The sequence below is a fragment of the Spermophilus citellus genome (genome assembly GCF_964194105.1).
Source record: "Spermophilus citellus genome assembly, chromosome: 2".
Classification (NCBI taxonomy): domain Eukaryota; kingdom Metazoa; phylum Chordata; class Mammalia; order Rodentia; family Sciuridae; genus Spermophilus; species Spermophilus citellus.
This window is the reverse complement of record NC_138183.1, coordinates 21,743,197-21,763,070: the sequence shown is the minus strand read 5'-3', so window position 1 is coordinate 21,763,070 and position 19,874 is coordinate 21,743,197.

Sequence of the window (19,874 nt, the reverse complement as noted above, 5' to 3'; positions counted from 1 at the left end):
GTGGTGCTAAGGATCCAACCCAGTGCCTCACATGCTAGGCACGCACTCTATCACTGAGTCACAACCCCAGCCCAGTATAGACATTTTTAAAGTACTACACCTAACCAAAATGTCAAGCATATTTTGTTTTATATGTTAAATCCAAATATTGTTACATTTGTAAACATTGCAACTCTATTGTTAGAATTTTAAAAGAGCAAAATAAAGTAGTTGATGCAGTCTTCTATTGTATTTGGGATATATTCAGTTGAACCTTTTTAAAGCTACACAAGTAATATAAATGTAGGTGCTCATTTTAGAAAATCCAAACAGTATTAAATATTAAAATGTGTTTCCTTTCCAAACCCCTCATGCCCATGATAACCAAAGAAATTATTTTGTATACATCCTTCTAGATCTTTACTATTTTTTTATTTTTTATTATAATACTTTTAATCAACTTAATTATTTTTAATACTACATAGAATTTCATAACTTAATGTATAATTTATTTAACCTTTGTCAATATACTAGAATTCACATTGTTTCTAGTTATTCAATATAACTAACAATGTGGCAGAAAACATTACATATGCATGAACATCAACTGCACAGTTATGATTACATCTAAGGAATAGATTGCTAGAAGTAGAATTGTAAAAAAATAGGATCTAAGCACTCAAACCTGATAAATAGTGCCAAAATGATTCCACAAAGTCCATACCAATTTACAGTTTCTTTTTTTTTTTTTTTTGAAAGAGAGAGTGAGAGAGAGAGAATTTTAATATTTATTTTTTAGTTATCGGCGGACACAACATCTTTGTTGGTATGTGGTGCTGAGGATCGAACCCAGGCTGCACGCATGCCAGGCGAGCGCGCTACCGCTTGAGCCACATCCCTAGCCCCCAATTTACAGTTTCTTAAGAAAGAGAAGAGTCTCTTTTAACCCCATTCCTTAAAATAGCAAATTTCAATATTAAAAAAAATGTGAAGTATGTTTCCTTTCCATATCCATACAATCATTCTAAAAAGTCTGCAGTGTAAAGATAATGAACTTGGGGCTGGGGTTATAGCTCAGTGGTAGAGCACTTGCCTTGCACATGTGAGGCACTGGGTTCAATCCTCAGCATCACATAAAAATAAATATAGATATTATGTCCAAGAATTGGTGTGAATATTCTTTGTATACAACCAGAGATATGAAAAATTATGCTCTATATGTGTAATAAGAATTATAATGCATTCCACTGTCATATATAAATAAAAAAAATTTAAAAAGTGTCCATCTTTTCAAAAATCTTTAAAAATAAATAATGCACTTAAATAACAATAAACTTTAAAAAACTGTACAGCATTTTCTAAACATTCAACAAGTCCAGCTTTACAACAGAAATCTATATAAGAAAAAACAGTTTATAATGGAAAACAAGGTGAAATCTTGACCTTGACCTTGATCTTAAACTCAAAGACTATGAATTAGCCTATGATTTTGTGAGTTACTCTGATTCAAAAACAATAGAGTTGGGGGCTGGGGTTGTGGCTCAGTGGTAGAGCACTAGCGTAGCATGTGCAAAGCCCTGGATTCGATCCTCAGCACTACATAAAAATAAATAAAGTAAAGGTATTGTGTCCAACTGCAACTAAAAAATAAATATAAAAAAAATAGAGTTTAGCTCTTGAAGACCCACATTTAGAATGCTAGCTATTTCCATAGCCTACATGAAATGGAATAATATTGACTTTCTATAATCTCAGAAGCTTCTAGGTTTCTGGAGTAATCTGATATTGACCTTAATATGAGCACTTTATGTTTGGTATATTGGAATTGAACCCAGGGCCTTGAACATGCTGGGCAAGTGTCCTACCTCTGAGCTATTACCTGCAGCCCTTATAATAGTTTCTTTTCTTTTCTTTTTTAATATATTTATTTGTATGTGGTGCTGAGAATCTAACCTAATACCTCACATACGCTAGGCAAGTGTTCTACCACTAAGCCACAATCCCAGCCCCCTTATAATGGCTTCTTGATGGTAACATTTCTCTATTTGCTAATTGTTCTATACTTTTTTTTTTAAAAGAGAGAGTGAGAGAGAGGGGGGGGGAGAGAGAGAGAGAGAGAGAGAGAGAGAGAGAGAGAATTTTTTTTTAATATTTATTTCTTAGTTCTCGGCGGACACAACATCTTTGTTGGTATGTGGTGCCGAGGATCGAACCCGGGCCGCAGGCATGCCAGAGGAGCGCGCTACCGCCTGAGCCACATTCCCAGCCCCTTGTTCTATACTTTGAAAAGGAAGACAGTTATAATTAATTTATAAATTTTCTAACATTTAATCTGTTTTATCCTAATTTGCCTATAAATTTCCCTGAAACACTTTGATCTAATAAGAGATATACTCCCCTCCCTATTATATTTGGACAACATGTAACCTTTGAACACCAGCCTTAAGTCATTCTAGCATGCAGTGGCTAGTTAACATTTAACCAATATTACCCTATTCAAGTTTACAGGTAAGATTTCTTAGGATATAAAATAATGCAAAGATGCCCGTGTAGGGCAGAAATGATACCAATCAGGTGAATCTGGGGAAGGTCAACATTTTCATTTCATGATAAATACAAAAATCATCATCATTAACATGTATTCCCCAAAATAGAAACCTCTAAAATTATACTGAGTAGAGAAAAAAGCCAACTTCAAAAAGTTGCATACCATACAATCCATTTGTATAATATTTTCAAAATGACAAAATTATATAGAGAACAAATGAGTGGTTGTAGGAGATTAGGAACAGGGTAAGAGGGAGTAGAAGGGGATGTGAATGTCCGTGACTGTAAAGCAGTAGCAAGGGCAATGTTTGTAGTGATAAAACAATGGGGATGGTTATACAAATCTGCACATGATAAAATTGCATAGGACTTTAGACACAAGTTCATGGAAAAATGGAAAAATTTGAAGATTTGTGGATTGTACCAATATCAATTCCTGATTTATTTATTTGTGCCGCAGTCTGGCTGGGAACAAAATAACAGAGCCCCCACGAGGCACTTGTAGGTTCAAACAGGAACTCCTTTATTGCCTGAACTCCCGAGAACGCCACCCACCTAGCCCTTCCAGGAACACCACACCAACCAGAACTCCCTCCCCAGGGCCTTCACCAACCAGAGAGCTCAAACGGAACTCAATGGGAACTCCAAGAGAACTCAAAAGTAGCCAGCGCCAGAGTCAGCAGGAGCCACCCTATTCTGGAGCCGCCCTATTGCCAGATAGCAGGGGTCCATATACAACTGAATACACAGCCTGTTTCAATCCAGCATCATCCAGTCACAGCAATTATACACAGCTTAACTTAATTATCATCATCTTAATGGCTCACTGGCATCAACTCTCAACCATTCCTTCTGGCAAAATGCCAGGTGCCATTCCCCCATTCCTACTTGGCTGTGGCTCTCAACATATTTGTTCATTTTTGATACTGGGAGTTTAACACAGGGGCACTTAACCACTGAGCCAAAGACCTTTTTATTTTTCATTTTGAGGCAGGGTCTCACTAAATTGCTTAGGGCCTTACTAAATTGCTGAAGCTGGCTTTGAACCTGCAATCTTCCTGCCTTGGCCTCCTGAGCCACTGGGATTACAGGTGTGCACCATCACACCAATTAATTCCCTAGTTTTGATAGTATACTGTAATTATTAAAATACTACCATTAGAGGAACCTGTATACTGTAAAAGGGATTCACTTGTTGCATTGACTACATTCACTTGTGGCTTTTGTAAAGGAAAATTTCTAAGCTGATTCTAAGCTGCAAAGCCTGAGTTAAAGTGTAAAAGACTGGGCATTGTAAAGTTTCCAAGCTGCAGGGCTTGGGTTAAAAAGTGAACGACTAGGTATTATTAAAATTCCTCTGCTACCCCCAAAACCTGTAATCCCTGTAGCTGTTAGGACAATACCCGAACTGCCCAGTAAATATTCCTCCTGATCCTCTGGTTGTTTAATAGCTAAGGGCTCTGAGTAGCTCAGCACGTAGGCATCCAGGCCCCAAAACCAATCAGTTTAAATGTGTACCCCGCTTAGAAGTGACCAATCACCCCTGCCCAGCCTGTTCCCGCCACTGAATGTACTAATCATGTCTCAGAGTTGTTGTTCAATTTTCCCGCGCCTCATGATGATTTGTTCTGATGTATGCAAAGCCCCCTGCCCTCTCCAAAAAGTGTACTTAAGCTCTGCTTGACCACTGCTCTGGGCTCTGGGCTGCTCTATCTTCCTGAGTGAGCCTGGAACCTCAGCATGCTGAATTAATAAATCCCCTTTGCCAATTGCATGAAGTCAGTCTCTTGTGTGGTCTCTTCCTCCAACGCTTCGCCGGACCCTTACACTTTGAAACTTACACATTTTTTTCTTTTTCCAATCTTCTATTTCCCTAATCTTCACCTTCCTGATCCCCTCCCTAATCTTCTCCTTCCTGTTTTCATTTTCTCTGAATCACCTCTATAAAAGCCCAGCCCCTGTTCCTTCAGATGGGCATAATCACTCCTTTGGGACAGGAGTCCCCTGTGTTTCTCCTTTGCTAGCAAAGCAATAAAACTTCTCTTTCCTTTTTCTCAAGACCTTGTCTTTGTTATTGGACTGGCATCAAAGATGAGAACTGAGCTTTTGGTTACATTATCTTTTAAACTCCCTATGAATCTATAATTATTTCAAAATAAAACAATGATAAAAAAGAAACCTTATCTGAATGTTTCCTCAAGAAAAAAATGTGTGGGAGTATAATTCATATTTTTCAGGTTATCTCACCTTGGTTGTCAAATGAGGTCATTAACTACTGGCACACACTGAGTGTGACAGACTTCACCTTCTTTGGAATTATGAGACTTTCTGCAAAGTCCTTCCTATTTGAAAACACAGCATGAAAGTGTCTTGGTATGCTCACTGACTTCTCAGCTACTGTGCATCATGTCCATTTTCCTCATTCTGTGCCTGGCCCTGAGATAATCTCCACATGAAGTCTTAACATGAGCAGCACTTGGTGCAGAGAACTTGTATGTCTAAAACAAAGCTATTGTCTCCCATCACTGTCCTACAGTTCTGGGATCCAGCCTGTACCAAAATTGCATTGGACTTTCTGGAGCACCTTTCCAAAGAGGGAAGTATTTCTTTGCCCTGTCTTGTCATAGTATATCACCTAGGTCCCTATATCCATAAGAGTTTTTAATAAAACAATCCTTTCTACTTTTTTTTGTTGTTGTTCCAGGGATTGTTCCCAAGGGCACTTAACCACAAAGTCAGAACTTTTTTATATTTTATTATAGAGAGATCTCACTGAGTTGCTTAGGGCCTCACTAAGTTACTGAAGCTGGCTTTGAACTTGAGATCCTCCTGCCTGCCTCCCGAGTCACTGAGATTACAGGCGTGCACCACCATGCCTGGCTTCCTTTCTACTTTTATTCAGAGAAAAGCCTCCTTCAAAATTTAGGCATAAATCTATGTGGGTAGGCCAAAGAACATCTGAGTAATAAACAGTACAGTGTATTAAGAATCATCATTCCCCTTAAGCACTAATCTTTTTTCCTTAAAACTGGTAACTCCCATTTTCTACCTTGAGAATGAATTCTTTTTTTTTTTTTTTTAAAGAGAGAGTGAGAGAGGAGAGAGAGTAAGAGAATTTTTAATATTTATTTTTTAGTTCTCAGCGGACACAACATCTTTGTTTGTATGTGGTGCTGAGGATCGAACCCGGGCCGCACTCTAATCATGTTTTAGAGTTGTTATTTGATTTTCCCGCGGTATGTGATGATTTGCTAAGGGATGCTATGATGTATGTAAAGTCCCTGCCCTCTCCAAAGAATGTATATAAACTCTGCTTAAGTTGTTCTCGGGGGTCTTTGTTCTCTGCTATTCTGAAGTGAGCTCTGAGCCCCAGCATGCTGGACCCCCAATAAACCCTTTGCTGTTGCATGGGACGGTCTCTTGGTGGTCTTTTCCTCCTACGTTCGCCAGACCTTTTCAGCGGGAGCCTCCAATGCCACGTGGTCAAAAGTGCAGGTATCAACCAAATAGATTCAGAATTCGATTGAATTGTAAGACAACAGTTGATGTTTGCTGAAGAATTGTTTGGTCTGTGGGGGGAAAAAATCACCATACGTTTAGGCACAGAAGGTCTGCGTTGTGTGAGAGTATAGAGAAATACAGGGCTTCCCTCACATGTTTTTTTTGTTTGGTTTGGTCAGGGTGATACTAGGGATTAAACCCAAGGCCTGACTACATTAAGCATGTGCTCTACAACTGGGCTATATCCCCAACCCTTTCTCACATGTTTTTCATTCTTATTGTTGTTTGTTCATGCAGCATTTAGGGCTAGGGATGTGGCTCAAGAGGTAGAGCACTCGCCTGGCATGCATACGGCCCCGGTTGGATCCTCAGCACCACATACAAACAAAGATGTTGTGTCCGCTGAAAACTAAAAAAAAATAAAAAATAAAATAAATATTAAAAAAAGATGGAGTATTTAAATTTATTTAATTTTTTTAAAGAGAGAGGAGAGAGAGAGAGAGAATTTTTTTTAATATTTATTTTTTAGTTCTCGGCGGACACAACATCTTTGTTGGTATGTGGTGCTGAGGATCGAACCCGGGCCGCACGCATGCCAGGTGAGCGCGCTACCGCTTGAGCCACATCCCCAGCCCACTATTTAATTTTTTTAATGCTACATAAATTTTAAAAATTTTTTAAATTGACTATTTTTCAAGCAATTTTTAATTTACAGAAAATTTTTGAAGATACTAGAGTTACATGCCCTGCTCCCATTTTCCATAATAGCTTACACTAGTAGAGAACATTTGTTATAGTTAATAATCAATACTAGCCAGCATGGTGATATATATATACACCTGTTATATATATATATATATACACACACCTGTAAGTGACCCAGTCAGTCACTTGGGAGGCTGAGGCAGTAGGATCTTAAGTTCAAGGCCAGCCTGGGCAACATAGCAAGTCCCAGTCTCAATTTTTTTTTAAATTCAATATTGATACATTGTTATTAATTCAAGTCCATACTTTATTTGCTTAGTTTTTACCTAATAGTGTCTTTCTGTTCCAGGATCTCACATTACAGTAAGTCATTGTGCCCCCTTAGGATCTTCTTGGCTGTGAGAGTTTCTCCAACTTTGAAAGTTTGAACAATACTGTTTGGGTGTTTTTTGTTTTTGTTTTTATTTTTGTTTTGGTACAGGGATTAAATATAGGTATGCTTAACCAATGAGTCATATCCCCAGCCCTTTATTTTATATATATATATATATTTTTTTTTTCTTTTTTTTTTTTTAATTTTGAGACAGGGACTCCCAAAACTGTTTAGAGCCTTGCTGAATTGCTGAAGTTGTCCTTGAATTTGCAATCCTCCTACCCCAGCCTCCCAAATTGCTGGGATTACAGACATGTACCACCACCTGGCTGTTTAGGTGTTTTGTAGAATTTCCTTTAATTGGAATTTGTTTTTGTCAAAATTAAACAAGGATTATAGGTTTTGGGAAGAAAGATAAAATGCCTTTTTGGCATTGGGGGGGCTTGGAGGGGCTTACTGGGAATTGACCTCAGGTGCACTCAACCACTGAGCCACATCCCCAGCCCTATTTTGTGTTTTATTTAGAGACGGGGTCTCACTGAGTGGCTTAGTGCCTTGCTAAGTTGCTGAGGCTGCCTTTGAACTCATGATCCTTGTGGGCTCAGACTCCTGAGTTGCTGGGATTACATACCCAGCAAAGATAAAATGCCATTTTCATCACCATGGCTCATCATAGCTAATGTTAACTTCGATCACCTGATGGAGGTAGTGTTGGTCAGGTTTCCTCATTGTAGTTATTTTTCCTCCTTTGCATTTTGTAGTCTTTGGAAAGAAGTCATCACACACAGGTCACGCGTAACGACTAGGGAGTTATGCTCCACCTCCTTGAGATGGACAATATTCACATAAATTATTTGGAATTCTTCTGTACAAGTAGTATGACGTTTAATTCTATGTTTAATCATTTAATTATATCACTATGGATTCATGGATATTTATTTAATACTTTGGTTGTCATCCAATACTACTTTATTTTGGTTTCTAAATTTTTCAAGCTTTAGCCATTGGGAGCTTTTTAAATTGATTTCTGTGGTTTTTGTTTTGTTTTGTTTTTACATATATCCATCAATGTGGAGTTTTTTGTTTGTTTTGTTTACTTTTTGTTTTGTCTTGTTTCATTTTGAGATGAGGTCTCTCCTTTGCCCAGGCTTATCTCAAACTCCTGGGCTCAAGTGACCCTCCTGCCTCAGCCTCCTGAATGCTGGGACTCCAGGAATGTACCACTGCACCCAGCTGTCTGTTCTTGGGACACTTCCTTACTTTATGGCACTATAAATACTCTAATGTCATCTTTTGTATTTTCCACCCCAGTCCTAAAATCAGCCATTTCTCAAAGAACTTTGGTTTCTTGAGAACCAGAAACAAGATCTGGGCGTGCCTATTGCTGCTGCAAGTAAGTTGTTTTGTTTTTTAGTTTGATAGTTTGAGGAGATCTAGCCTGTTGTAGGATTTCTACCAGATAGTCCGTACTTATTTACTCTGTTCAGTTTACTTTGGTTGAAGTTGCAGGTCTGCCTAGAAAGTCCTAGTGTGTATGTGGGATCTCTGCCTTGCAGATCCCTCTTAACCCTTCAGACTCCCTTTACTTCCAAGGTTTAGTCATGGGTCAGGAAACAGAATCCTGGAAAATAAAAATGTATTCTTTCATTTACATGGTTTCTTCATCATTTCCACTTCCCTCACCACCTGAGAATGGAACCTAAAGTTGTTCTTTTTAATTTTTCTAGGGCTCATCCTGCCTAGTCCTATTCCTCCAAGCTTCAGGTTGCTACTAAGTCTTCAGAAATATCTCATTTACTTGCAAAAAAAAATGATACTGAATTAATTTTTGGATTTGACTTCTTGTCAATCCCACTGCTTTCCTTGATTTGGGTATGAATTGGAAGATATTTTTTATAGTCTATGTTATGGGTTTTATCTGTTCCCTGGAATAGTTAAAATTTCTTTTCTAGTTTCAGTTCATTTTTGTTCATTTTCCTAGAATGTCATCTTTCCTAGGAGTTATGTAATGATTCCTGACTTGCACTGAAGTATTTCCATTATCCCTTGTAACTGTGAATATTGTCCTTCAACTTGCCCTTAACATGCTTCTCTCCTAAGTTAGCAGTAATTATTTAAGTAAATTGTAATTTATCCTAATCTTTTCAAAGAAGTGGAGGTGGAAGGAACAGCTGTTAGGAAGCAGAAAAAAGCAGAACAACTCTCTCTTTTTTCCTTTTCTTTCCTTCTTTTTCTTTTTTTTTCTCTTATCCCTTCAACCTGTTATGTATAACTCACGCCAGCCTACTGTGCTAAAAGAGTTTATTTGCTTTTCTTGCCTTACCATTTCTATTTGTCTGCAGAAATATGAAGTTTATAGATGCCCATAATATTGTCATTATTCTTCTATAAGACAAAATAGTTTCTTTTCAGGTATCTGACACCATATCACTAATAGGAAATATAAATTTTGAAACTAGAACAATGCCTTTATTTACTCTGGCCACTTTTTTTTTTTTTTTTGGTACCAAAATTGAGCCCAGAGATACTTATTCACAGCCTTTTTTATTTTTTGAAACAGGGTCTCACTAAGTTGCTTAAGGCCTTGCTAAATTGCTGAGGCTATCCTCGAACTTGCAATTCTCTTATATAGCCTCCCAATTCACTGGGATTACAGATGTCTGCCACCATACTAGGCTCTGGCCACTAATTTATTTAAACTTATTTTCTAAGCCTTTTGGCATAATTGGATAACAAAGAACCAAGTGGATTGGTTAGAGAATACCTACTTTACTTTTCCTGATTTGCCTTTTATTAAAATAATAGCTTTAAAAAGAAAAAAACCTTCTGGGGAAAAAAAGCAGACCTTAGTCTGTAATGTCAGTGGGAAAGTATACCTGGGGTGCAAAACAACTGAACAGAGTTGTTCCCTCTTTTCAATATGGTTCTGGAAAATGTTTAACTGCTGATAATACCATGGGGTACCAGGCAAATGTTCAGCCTTGACTAGGCAAAAAGCAAAAGGTCAATCCAAAAAAACAAAACAAGATAAAAACAACAAGAAAAATCTGGAAACCTTCTCTATGAGAATATATTATTTATGTAACTGGAAAAACAAATCTCCCCATTTACCCTCAGCCATGGGGTGGAGGAGTACCAGTATCAGAAGATAATAAGTCTTCATATTGCCTCTCTTCTACTAAAGCAGCAGGAGTATGCAAACTTAATCAGAAATTTAATTTTGTAGAGAGTAGGAGGAGGAGGACACCTACAAGAATTTAATTTGGCACAGAGTAAAGATATGGGGTATTTCCAAAACCTGACCTTTGTGTAGCAAAGTCGAGGCCATTATGAGGTGAATGGCTCAATTATGAAGCCTGCTTCTTAAGCTAATTTTGAACTTCTTCTCCTCCTTCTTTTTAATGTCTGATTAGGCACAGTCTGAAAAATAGAAGATACAAAAGAAAACTTTTACTGTTATATCAATGAGGAGGAGTAAAGCCATGTTGATTATGGGAGAGTCAAATATTTCACTTTCTCAGCATGAAAAAAGTATATGTACTCAGTACAGCACTGGTTCTCAGTATTAATGCCTATCTTTGGGAGAAGTGGGTGTGTTTGATATTAACTATCAATAGTTACTTACTGGACACCAGAGAGAATGAAGTGGAAATACCGCCAAGAGAACTGAACTTGACCTACCTGCAGTCATCTTCAACATTCTTACTAAAGTCCTATTCTAAATGAAATGAATAATTCAGATTTGAGAAAATGTTTGACTTATGACAGGAGGCTGGATCTTTATATGAGATAAACTCTTGTAAGGCAGGGGTATGGATCTTCTGAAAGGCATTTTTAAAGAGGGCAATTAGAACAAAAGAGATGTTCTCAGGGAAACAATGCAGGTGTGAAGACAAGGAGCAACACTAGGGATTTGGGTGTGCTTAAAAACCCAGTAATGGGCTGGGTGTGGTGACACACGCCTGTAATCCCAGTGACTCAAGATGCTGAGGCAGGAGGATCACAATCTCAAGCAGCCTCCGCAATTTAACAAAGCTCAAAGCAACTTAGTGAGACCCTGTCTCAAAATAAAAAATGAAAAGGGGGGGCTGGGGTTATGGCTCAGTGGTAGAGCACTCGCCTCGAATGTGCAAGGCCCTGGGTTTGATCCTCAGCACCACATCAAAATAAATAAAAGTTATTTTGTACAGCTACAAAAAAAAAAAATAAATATTTTTAAAAAATGAAAAGGGCTGGAGATTTGGAGATATGGCTCAGTGGTGAAGCACCCCTGGGTTCAATCCCCAGTACAAAAAAAAAAAAAAAGAACCTAGTCATGGTGCTGGGTACAGTGTTGCATGCCTATAATTCCATCTAGGTTAAGGTAGGAGGATAGCAAGTGTGTCAGTCAGTTTTTTATTGATGTGACCAAAATATCTGACAAGAACAATTTAGAAGAGGAAAAGTTTATTTTGGCTCTGAGTTTCAGAGGGTTCAGTCCATGGCCAGCTGCCTCCATTGCTCTGGGTGTGAGGTAATGCAAAGCAGCCTGGCAGAGAGCATGATGAAGGAAAGTGGCTTAGCCCATAGTAGCTAGGAAGAGGGGTGGAGCGGTTCTACCTCCCAGTAGTTTGTTAAGCTACCAAGGGATTAATTTAAAAAAAAGAAAGAAGAAAGAAAGAAATCTACTGGTGAGTTCGAGCCATTGTTTAAAAGCCCCACCCCTGACCCTTGTTGCCTTGGGGACTATTCTTTCAACACCTGAGCTTTTGGGGGACATTCCAGATCCAAACCATGAAAGTAAACCCCCAGGCCTGCCTGGGTAACTCAGTGAGGCCCTTACTTAAAATAAAATTAAAAAGGCTAGGGATATTGCTCAGTGGTAGAGCACTTGCCTAGCATGTGCAAGGCCCTGGATTCAATCCCCAGTACTGTTGACCGGTGACGAGTCCTTGCTTCCCCGATGTTGAAGAATAACACCAAAGAAGCACGCCGAGGCAAGGTCAGAGTAGAAATTAGAAGTTTATTAAAGGACAGCAGAAAAGACTTCTCTCGGAGGAAGAAGGGGACCCAAGAGGTGGAATCCGTGGAAGTGCGGTTGTCTCCCCTTTTTGTAGTTTTGGTGATGGAATGTAGGTGGGAAGGGTTAGGACACAGGTGGGCCAAATGGGCAGGAAGGACTTTTGGGATGGGCTTATCACTTCTCTGGGATGGGCTATCTCCAAATCTGTTGGGGGCTGTTTCTTTGAGGTGGACTTTGGCCTAGGGCTTTTTCAGGACTTCATTAACATTCCATGAGTTGTCCTGTGTTTTCCCTGAGTCATTCTCAGCATGGCCTCCATTTTAGATTTCACTTGATATTAGACCCGATTTACCTAACTACACTGACTACCTAACTTTAAATCTGGCTTCACCAGGAAAAACAACAAAAGTTTTTAAATACTTTGCCTTGAGACCAAGGTATCATTTAAGAGTTAGGTTCAGTCATATAACAGGAAACTCAATGTAAGTAGGTCCAGAAGTAGTGTGTCCAGGGCTGGTGTGGCAATTCATATTCATCAAAGACCTAGACTCCTTTGATTTTATCATGTGCATATATGATTCTCATTTTCAAATCGCAAAATGATTGAAAGCTCTTTTTGTTTTTGTTTTTGGTGCTGGGGATAGAACCCAGAGCCTTGTGCATGATAAGCACCTGCTCTATCACTCCCCTAGTCTGAGCCCCTTCCAGTTTTTTTAAAAAAGCTTTCCCAGATATTTGTTCCAACATCTTCCACTTATGTCTCACACATCATTCAGTCATGTGACCAGCCCTAGTTGAAAGAGACAGTGAGAGATACAATGTTTTTGTTGAATATATTGCTACCAGGAATAATAGAGAGATAGGGTTGGTAAGTACAAGTGGAGAATGAGTAGTAGTACATAAGCAACTAATAGTCTTGATGTGGTAACCATCATATAAAGTGAAAACTTAGTCCTTTACCCATGGAGAAGGTAAGGACTTACCTTTTTGTGTTAGTAAGCTTTTTGTGGCTGTGACCAAAATACCGGACATAAACAAATAAGGAAAGGTTATTTTGGCTCATAGTTTCAGTGGTCTCAGTTCATGGTCACTCAGCTCCATTTCTCTGGGCCTGAGGTGAGGTAGTGTAAGGGTCCGTCAAAGCTTTGGAGGAAGAGACCACACAAGAGACTGACTTCATGCAATTGGCAAAGGGGATTTATTAATTCAGCATGCTGAGGTTCCAGGCTCACTCAGGAAGATAGAGCAGCCCAGAGCCCAGAGCAGTGGTCAAGCAGAGCTTAAGTACACTTTTTGGAGAGGGCAGGGGGCTTTGCATATATCAGAACAAATCATCATGAGGCGCGGGAAAATTGAACAACAACTCTGAGACATGATTAGTACATTCAGTGGCGGGAACAGGCTGGGCAGGGGTGATTGGTCACTTCTAAGCGGGGTACACATTTAAACTGATTGGTTTTGGAGCCTAGATGCTTACGTGCCAAGCTACTTAGAGCCCTTAGCTATTAAACAACCAGGGAATCAATGGAGATATTTACTGGGCAGTTCCCGCATTGTCCTAACAACTACAGAGATTACAGGTTCCAGGGGTAGCAGAGGAGTTGTAACAATGCCTTGTCTTTTACTTTTTAGCCCAGGCCTTGCCATTTAGAAACTTTACAATGCCCGGTCTTTTACACTTTAACTCAGACTTTTGCAACTTAGAATCAGCTTAGAAATTTTACCTTTACACACCAATCAGTTCAAATGAATCCCCCTCTTGTAGTAACCAATCACCCCTACCCAACTTGTTCCTGCCAGTGAATGTTATTTGATTTTCCCGCAGTGTGTGATGATTTGCTAAGAGATGCTATGATGTATGTGGGGGTCCCTGCCTTCTCCAAAGAATGTATAAAACTGCTGCAAACCCTGGGCTCAGGGCCTCTCAGCATCACCAGTTGCTATGTGCATGTGGAGGACCGAGCTAGCTCGCAATAAACACCTCTTTGCTGTTTACATTGATCTTGGTCTCTGGTGGTCTTTTGGGGGTCCCGAATTTGAGCATAACATTGTGTCCAACTACAACTAAAAAATAAATAAATAAATAAATATATATATATATGTGTGTGTGTGTGTGTGTGTATATATATATATATATATATATATTTTTTTTTTTTTTTAAAAGTCTCCTAACCAAAATAAGCCCAGGACCAGAAGACCTCATTGCTGCATTTTACCAACATTTCAAAGAAGAATGAATGCCAATTCTTCTCAAACTATTACAAACACTTGAAAAGAAGAGAATCCTTCCAAACTAGTTCTATGAGGCCAGGATTAACCATTAACTGCACCCTGGCTCCAACATCCTCAGGGTAAAACCCTAAAAAAAAAATCAAAAAAAAAAAAAAAAGGCCTGGCACAGGGCTGGGGATGTGGCTCAAGCGGTAGCGCGCTCGCCTGGCATGCGTGCGGCCCGGGTTCAATCCTCAGCACCACATACAAACAGAGATGATGGGTCCGCGGAAAAAAACTAAAATAAATAAATAAATTCTCTCTCTCTCCCCCTCTCCTCTCTCTTTAAAAATAAATAAATAAAGGCCAAGCATTCCACAGAAGGAACAAAACCATTTAAGGTATTAGAACTGGGGGAGGGGAGTGTTAAAAAAAAAAGCCTGGCACAGTGGCACACACCTGTAATCCTGTAACTCAGGAGGTTTGCAAGTTTGAAGCCTAGCGCAGTCCTAAGCAACTTAGATCCTGTCTCAAAATAAATAATAAAAATAAAAAAGGGATGGGGATGTGGCTCAGTAGTAATGTGCCTCTGAGTTCAAGTCCCAGTACCCCCCCCTCAAAAAAAAAAAAAAAGAAAGAATGTAGCTTAACACAATAAGCATTATGTCCCTTCTGGCAGGACACATCAACGTGGGCAGCAAACCTAGATGGGGAGGAATGAAGGGACAAGAGACATGAAAGGTGACAGAAGACAAAAGTTCTGATCAAGCTGCAAACTTTTATTGTTCACACAGGGGTATTTATATGCTGGGGATGGGGAAGCTCTCTAATCAGCAATTGCTGGATGTGGGTGGTAAAACTGCCAGCTGCAAGATGTCTGATGATCCTGATAACTGCAGGATGTTCCAGGGAGATAGGTAGCTGCAGGATGCCTCCCAGGCAGGATGTCTCCCAGGGGGCTGTCAGGCTAATCTTTGAAGGAGAATTTCCTTCTAGTCCCCAAAAGCATTATATATGACAGATCCATGCCTATATCATACCAAGTCAGGAAGACCTGAAATCATTTCCTCTAAGATTAGGAACAAAGAAAGTATGTCTGCTTTCACTGCTCTTATTCAATGTAGTATTGGAAGTCCTAGTTATAACAATAAGAAAAAAGAAAGAAATAGTGAATGTCCAAATAGAAGTGGAGGAGTGTTGAGAGCCACAGCCCAGTCTGGATGACACCTGGCATTGCCAGAAGGAGTGGTTGAGAGGTGACGCCATCCAGCCATTAAGATGATGATAATTAAGTTAAGCTGTGTATAATTGCTGTGACTGGATGATGCTGGATTGAAACAGGCTGTGTATTCAGTTGTATATAGACCCCTGCTGTCTGACAATAGGGAGGCTCCTGCTGCCTTGGGGCTCCTGCTACTTTTGAGTTCTTGCTGAGTTCCCCAGTGAGTTGAGGGAAGAGAGAGTTCCCGGGGAGCAGGAGTGGAGTGCCAGTGAGAGTTCTTGCCAATAAAGTAGTTCCTGTTTGAACCTACATGTGCCTTGTGGCGGCTCGGTTATTTGTGCCCAACCAGACTGCTGCAGAGGAGGTCAGATTATTCTTGTTTGAGGATGATGTGATTTTATAATTAGGAAACCTTGACAAAGTTTTTTTTTTTTAATGTAATCCCCAAAGCCAGGACACAAAAGCAAAAACTGACCAATGAGATTACATAAAACTAAAAAAAATGTCTATATAGCAAAGGAAAAAATCAACAGGAGTGAAGAGGTAACCAACAGAATGAGAGAAAATATTTGTGAACTATTCATCTGAGATGAATTTCCAGGATATAGAAGAGACTCAACTCATCATAAAAACAAACAAATAATCCCTGATTAAAATCTGAGTGCATGCCTGTAATCCCAGCTACTCAGGAGGCTAAGGCAGGAGGATCAAAAGTTTCAGGCCAGCCTGGGCAATTTAGCAAGACCCTGTCTCAAAATTAAAAAATAAAAAGGAGTCAGCTCCTGAGTTTAATCCTTAGTATTGATAACCTGATCTTGAAGATCAAAAACCGGTCCTTCTTGCTCTGGTGTTGAAGATTAAACACCCCCTGTTATGCTCGAATTCGGGACCCCCAAAGACCACCAGAGACCCAAGATCGATGTAAGCAGCAAAGAGGTGTTTATTGCGAGCTAGCTCAGTCCTCCGAATGCACACACAGCAACTGGTGATGCTGAGAGGCCACGAGCCCAGGGTTTGCAGCATTTTTATACATTCTTTGGAGAGGGCAGGGACTTCACACACATCATAGCAAATCATCACACACTGCAGGAAAATCAAATAACAACTCTAAAACATGATTAGCACATTCACTGGCGGGAACAAGTTGGGTAGGGGTGATTGGTCAGTACAAAAGGGGTATTCGTTTGAACTGATTGGTTTAAGCCAAGAGGGGGTGTTCCTGCTGAACTACATGGTTTCCCAATATGTTATCAACCACCATAAACTACTGGGGGGTCATCTGGCATCCCAGGTATTTCCCTGTCTCATGCTGATTGGTGGCTGCTAGGGGGTTACTATGGATCCCCACCTAGCCTGACTGAGTCAGGGACACCTGGTGCAGCAGATCTCTCCTGTTATTTGTAGATAAACAACTTAGCAAGGTGGGAATGTGCCTAGGAGTGCTCTGTGGGTTTTTCCAAGGACAAAGGCCATGTCCCTTCTTTGGACAGCTTTGCTCTGAGGTAGAGGCTGGTTTTTCACCCCAAAATGCTGAGACAATGTAAGTTGAGAGCCACAGCCAAAGGGGCCCCAGCAAACTTCAGACTGCCAGCTGATGATTGGCTCACAGCGGCCCCAGCAACATCTAGTTGATTGGCTCCTCTGCTGTGATGTTCATTGGGCTGTTTCCCCGCCCTTCAGACTGCCAGCTGATGATTGGCTCACAGCGGCCCCAGCAACATCTAGCTGATTGGCTCCTCCACGGAGCTGCTCATTGGGGGACTTCTTTGGCTCCGCCCACACAACCCAGCCAATCAGCCTCAAGAGCAGGAGGATTGTGGGAGGTGGTGAGGTTTGTGTGGGGGTGAGAGGCTTGTGGGAAGCCGGTGGTGGCAGTTAGGCTCTGAGGGTTTTTTCCTGAGGAGCTGTTTTGTTTGGCATTTGTAGTTCTAAAAATAAAGTTAGTTTTTTTTGACAAGTGGCTCCTGAATTGTGCCCAGCCAGACTGCGGCAAATGTAGAAAGCAAGTTTCATCTAAGAGAGGGACAGAGGTAGAGGTGGACTTCTCTGGAGAGAAGAGGGCCCAGAGCTGGGTGCCTGGGAGCATGGGTGTGCCTTGCTCTTTTATAGACACCCCAGAATTCCCCTTTATTTTTAAAATATATTTGTTTAGTTATACATGGACACAGTATCTTTGTTTATTTTATTTTTTTATGTGGTGCTGAGGATGGAACCTAGCCTCACATGTGCGAGGCAAGTGCTCTGCCATTGAGCCACAACTCCAGCCCCAGAATCCCCCTTTAAATTCCTGACTCCCTTTCACTAAGTGTCATTAAAAACAAAAATTATTTAAAAACACACAATAATGGCAAATAACAAAATTTTTTTTAATAAGCCCAGTAGACCTATGTGTTCTTTTTTTTTTTTTTAAGAGAGAGTGAGAGAGGGAGAGAGAGAGGAGAGAGAGAGAGAATTTTAATATTTATTTATTTTTTAATTTTATCGGTGGACACAACATCTTTGTTAGTATGTGGTGCTGAGGATCAAACCCGGGCCACATGCATGCCAGGCGAGCGCGCTACCGCTTGAGCCACATCCCCAGCCCCAATAACAAAATTTTTAATTCAAATTAATTTTAAGCTTACAAAAAATTTGCAAAAGCAAGGAACTCTCATATCCCTTTACTCCAAATGACCAATATCTTAACATTTTTCCATATTTGTACTAGTATCTTAAATAAAAAGATGAAGAGACCTGCACACTTTGTCCTCAATGATTTAAGAGTAGATGAATATTTATTTCCCTCTACCCCATAATACATGGTACTAAGAACAAAGAAATTTTATTTTATTTTTTTAAAGAGAGAGTGAGAGACAGAGGGGGACAGAGAGAGAGAGAGAATTTTAATTTTTATTTATTTTTTCTTAGTTCTCGGCGGACACAACATCTTTGTTGGTATGTGGTGCTGAGGATTGAACCCGGGCCGCACGCACGCCAGGCGAGCACGCTACCGCTTGAGCCACATCCCCAGCCCCCAAAGACATTTTACATAACATTTACATTTACATAACTCCTTGCAGTTGTCAAACCAGAAAATTTTTATTGATAGGTATTTTAATCTGTAGGACATTTTCAGTTAGTTAATTGTGCCAATAGTGTTCTTTTTTTTTTTTTTTTCTATACAAGAACTAGTCCAGGATCATTTTCTGCATTTAGCCTCTCTAACCTGTTGCAATTCTTCAGCTTTTCTTTGTTTTGTTGTTGTTATTGTGGTTTTTGTTTTGTTTTGTTTTTAAGACATTGACATTTTTTTCTTCTTATTCATCTTTGTGATGGTGTAAAATAACCAGGACAATTAGCCCTCCAGGGGACATTTGGCAACTTTTGGAGACATTTTTGGTTTCCAAAAATCAAAGGACTAGAGGTGGGTGGAGTGATGGTTGCACACTGAGCTATATATGTACTTAAATATGGTTAAAATGTTAAATTTTATGTTAGGTATTCTTCAGCAAAGCAAATGAAAAAGCTGGAAGGCAGTATTAGGGCATCTACAGATTCTGTAATCAGGAAAGCTGATAAATACACGGGCCTCCTAGAAAAAGGATTATCCAACCCAGAAGGTTAAAAGTGCCAAAGTTGAGAAATCCTGGTGTAAAGTATTAGCATAGACTTGCTAAGAGCAGAAGTGTGTATATCCACCAAGCAAACAATCTCATTTCTAGAAATGTATTCTAGGGTTGTATGCATAAAGGGTTTTTTTTTAATAGCTTTATTTTTTTAATTTTTAAAAAACATTTTTGGGGCTGGGGATGTGGCTCAAGCAATAGCGCGATCGCCTGGCATACGTGTGGCCCGGGTTCGATCCTCAGCACCACATACAAACAAAGATGTTGTGTCCGCCGAGAACTAAAAAATAAATATTAAAATTCTAAAATAAATAAATAAATAAATAAATATATTTTTTAGTTGTTGATGGGCCTTTAGTTTATTTATTTGTTTGTGGTGCTGAGAATCGAACCCAGTGCCTCAGACATGCTAGGCAAGTGCTCTACCACTGAGCCACAACCCTAACTCCTATAGCTTTATTTTATTTATTTATTTTTATGTGGTGCTGAGGATCAAACCCAGGGCCTCAAGCATGCTAGATGAGTGCTCTCTCGCTGAGCCAACCCCCCTCCCCAGCCCACATAAAGGTTTTTATTGCAACACTATTTACTATACTATAGAGATATGTTTTGAAACTACTTAAATATCATATATTTGTGTTTGGCCACAAATGAAAATTGCTAAATTAATTTGGAATACATTCATATGAAGGAAAACTGTACACCTATTTTAAAAAGTTAAGGTTGACT